This window comes from Orycteropus afer, unplaced genomic scaffold (genome assembly GCF_000298275.1).
Source record: "Orycteropus afer afer isolate SDZICR_OR568_19922 unplaced genomic scaffold, OryAfe1.0 scaffold00874, whole genome shotgun sequence".
Lineage (NCBI taxonomy): Eukaryota > Metazoa > Chordata > Mammalia > Tubulidentata > Orycteropodidae > Orycteropus > Orycteropus afer.
Genome location: NW_006922461.1, coordinates 525,514 through 529,862, shown reverse-complemented (window position 1 = coordinate 529,862; position 4,349 = coordinate 525,514). Strand labels below are relative to the sequence as shown.

Below are 4,349 nucleotides of genomic sequence, written 5' to 3'. Positions count from 1 at the left end.
TTTCTTGACTACTGCTTCCATGGGAATTGATTGTGGATCCAAGTAAAATGAAATCCTTGACAACTTCAATCTTTTCTCCATTTATTGTGATGTGTCTTATTGGTCCAGTTGTGAGAATTTTTGTTTTCTTTATGTTGAGGTGTAATCCATGCTGAAGGCTATAGTCTTCAATCTTCATTAATATGTGCTTCAAGTCTTCTTCCAGCAAGCAGGGTTGTGTCATCTGCATATCAGAGGTGGTTAATGAAACTTCCTCCGGTCCTGATGCCACCTTCCTCTTCTTCTTCTTTTTTTTTTTTTTTTTGGCTTCTTCTTTCTTTATTGGATACTTTGTAGGTGTCACGTAGGTCTAGAATTTGCACTGTTAAATAATTATTTAAAACTGACCAGGACTAAAGCCGTGGTCCAGAGCTCCAAACCAGAAGCAGAAAGGATGGGAGCAGTGGGGCTGAGGTTTTTCCTCCAACATCACCAATACCCAGAAAACGAAGATCCTAAGTTCCTTCACAGGCCAAATCCAGGACTTGGGCCCCTGGTCTTAACCCTCAGGTGCCTCTGGATATGTCACTGCCTAGGTAAGGTGACCAGCCAGGGACTAGAAGGGAAGAGCCAGCTGAGTCCAGACATGTACAAAAGTAACTGAGACAAAAACTGAAATGGACAGGTACTGTCCAGCTGTAGATAAGAGTGTAGCTGAGGCAGGTTGAGGGGTAGGGGAGAGGGTAAGGAGCAGTATTGTAGGAATGCAGGAGTGTAGCCCTGGGGTCCCATCCTGAGCAGCTGGTCAGGGTAGCAGCTGTTAAGTCTCCAGTGGAACTTCTGACCCAGCCTGGGCAGAGGGCTCACACATTGTGGGTCCTTTTGGTGAGCTGGAGCTCCATGTCTACCAGCTTGGACTTGAGGTGCTCCTTGTAGGCCAGGATGTCTCCAGGCCACTTAGCGATTTCTGCTTCTCACAGACTGAAATTTCCTGTGCCACTTGCTGAATGAGTCTGAAATCATGGCTGACCAATATCATACCACCCTCAAACTCATTGGTGGCATCAGCCAGCGCATCAGTGGTCTTGATGTCCAGGTGATTGGTAGGCTCATCTAGGAAGAGGAGGTACAGGTTCTGCCAGGCCATCCAGGACACACACACACACACACACACACACACGACACTTCTGCCCATTGGATAGGTTCCAGATTGGGCTCACCTGCTGTTTCCCAGTGAGACCATATTGCCCAGTGATCTTCCTCATTTCTTCCTTCCCTTTGATCTCTGGGTAGCACTTCATCATATATTCCAAAGGAGAGAGGTCTAAGTCTAGCTGCTCTTGTAAACGCTGATGGTAATGACCGGCAAAAACGGCAAGGAGGACACGTGTTCTGACCTCCTCTAATCCCACAAGAGGAAGACAGAATCACCATCAATAGCCCAAGGCCTATTACTGCAAGGCCAGCCATGCTGCCTCCCTCCAGCCCTTTCACCAACTGTTCCTCCCAAAGCACCACCACCTCTCTCCTGGGTTCGATAATTCACTGCAGTGGCCACACAAACACACAGATTATGAGATTTATTAGGGAAGCACCAGATTCAAGTTCAGGAAAAACGCTCAGTCTCTCTCCCAGCCCACCATCTCTCAGCCAAGTCTCACACAGTCTGTCCCCCAGCAGTGCATGTCCCTCGGTGTCTTACTCAGCAACACGTGCCTCTTGAGTCTCTTTCCCAACAGCATGTGTCTCTTTCAGGGGTGTGTGTCTCTTTTGGCAGCACGTCTTCCTCAACCAGCAGTCAGGGAGAGTTCTGCCTCTAGGAAGCCTCCTTTTGAGCTTGGCAGAGTGGCCAAACTAGCCAGTCATAGCATCAGAACTCTAAGCACTTTAGAGAGAGTGGGCACCTCCCAGAACATTGTTTTGTGCCATGCCCAACAGAAGTACTCCAGGTGAACAACTTCAGCAATCAGGAGCTCCTTAGTTGCTCATAGAAAATCCCACCGTGGAGTTTACAAAGACTTATGGGTAGAAAAGCCACACTAAGTAATTTACTACACCACATGACCTATCTTGACATGAGAGTGTATTTGGATCATTCCATCTCTGGGTAGTAGCTCTCCAGTTAGCAACTTCAAAAGTGTTGACTTCCCTGCTCTGGGCCCTACCAGAGCCACTTGTGTGTTGAGGTCAAAACCAAACTCTAGGTTGTTGTAGATGCAAGGCTTGTCTTTTGTATACTTAAAGCTTACATTTTGTACCATAATGACTGGTGGAGGGATCTTGCCACATTATGGGAAATAAAATGGTAGTGTCTTGTTGCTAACAACCTGCTCTGTCAGTCCTGATGCCACCATTTTTCTGTAGTGTCTTCTCCTTGCTCTGGTCCTGCCAAGCTAGCATGGCACTGCCATGGCCAAACCTAGCAATGTAGTTCTTCATGTGAGCAATTTGGTTCTGCTCACAGTGGAAGTGCTTCATCTGGTTCTCCTCTGGCTCCAGCCGTGTTTTTGTACACTGATCATAATTACCCATATAATACTTGAGTTTCTTGTTGTGCATGTGAATGATGTTGGTACAGATACCATTCAGAAAATCCTGGGAATGGGAGATGAGGACCAGGATATGCTTAAAAGTCTTGAGTTCTTCTGACCACACACAAGCATCTAGGTCCAAGTGGTTGGTGGGCTCATGCAGAAGCAGCATGAAGGTCCAAATAAAGAGGGCTCTGGCGAGGGCAACCCTCATCCTCCAGCTCCCATTGAAGTCCTTTACCTTCTTGCACTTCATGGCAGGCATGAAGCCCAGTCACTGAAAGATCCAGGAGACTCTCATTTCCACCTTGTCAACATCCTGCTCCTCCAGGTACTCATATAGCTCCACCAGCTTCTTACACTCTGCATCCTCATGCATCTGCCGCTCAGCCTCCATCTCCAGCATGCCTCTGTGTGTGTCTACTTCTGTCACATACTGCAAGGGTGTCTTGTCACTAGGAGGCATCTCTCAAGTCATATGGTAGATGTCAATATGTTCAGGGATAGGCATTTCCCATTTCCCAATAGCAGAGAGCAGCATGGACTTTCCAATTCCATTTAAGCCAATAAGGCCATAACATCTGCCTGAGTTTAATTCCAGTTTGGTGTCACTGAGTAGCTCTTGACCATGAAAGGTGAGTGAGAAGTTAATAATGTGCATGTCAGTACTGTTGGGGTGAGAGACTAGGACTCCAGTGACAGCTTGAGGAGCAGCTTTCTTCATCTCAAAGCCCTCTAGCTCCTTGGTCAGCAAATTTACTTCTGTGGCCTCTCTGCCATTGGCCTCCTCATTTTTCTCTTCTGCCACTTATAGTTTGGTGACAGAATCTCCATTTTCTTCATGTCCCTCTCTCAGTTGCTGTCAGATTGTGGCAGCATCCTTCTTTTTTGGCCAGGTCAGAGGGCATGGTGATGAACCAAAGGTAAAGGTTCTTTCAGGGAGCCCATAGGAACCCTTCCCCCAGTGCCCTTTCCATAGTTCACTGGGCCTAGCAGCTTGGGCTCTGTCACATGTGCCTGGCTTGCCAGCTAATCACGGCCTTGGGTGGTTTGTGGTGAACCTCTGCGAGGACATGCCATGTTCTTCATATAATCCAGTTTCTCAGATTATTTGGACAGCACACAGATTAAGTATGTTGAAAAGATACAGCCTTGACACACACCCTTCCTGATTTTACATGAGATTGGGCATGTTCAGGGTAGTATGGCCATAGACACCCTTCCTGATTTTAAACCATGCAGTATCCCCTTGTTCTGTTTGAAGGATTGCCTCTTGGTCTATGTACAGGTTCCTCATGAGCACAATTAAGTGTTCTGAAATTCCCATCTTTTGCAATGTTACTCAGATTTGTTATGATCCTGTTAAGTATGTTATGTTAAATTTGTGTGTCAACTTAGCTAGGCCTGGTTGAGTGGCTGGGCAGCTGGATGTAGTATTCCCCATGATGAGACTGGTAATCATCTCCATGGTGGAATCTACTGTGAGTAGCTGAGTAGCTGCCTTAGGGAATGTGGTCTGCTTCCTGTATATAAGCAGAAGCCTTGGGGAATGGTCTTTAGCTTATGGCACGCTTGAACCCTGCATGTAGCCGTGTCGTTGTTCAGCAGCCTGCCATGCTCTGCCGACCTTGGGACTTTCAAGAGACTTGAATTAACGGCCTGCCATGTGGTTTGGTAACATGGGGACTGTGCCTTTTTACTTGTCAACCTTGGGTTTGTCCACCTCAACAGCCAGCAGCTGAGTGAAGAAAAGCCTCCAGCTTCAGTGGGATGGGAGCAGGAGGCAGAGCTGCAACCCAAGGTTGAGGGGCTTTCACCCAGCCCCTAGAGGTTGGCACT

General features: G+C 47.4%; 1 pseudogene; it reads right to left on the bottom strand.

The window, feature by feature from the left end:
- Positions 1–842: 842 nt before the first annotated feature.
- LOC103212193 lies at positions 843–3,418 on the bottom strand (annotated as a pseudogene).
- Between the last annotated feature and the right edge of the window lie 931 nt (positions 3,419–4,349).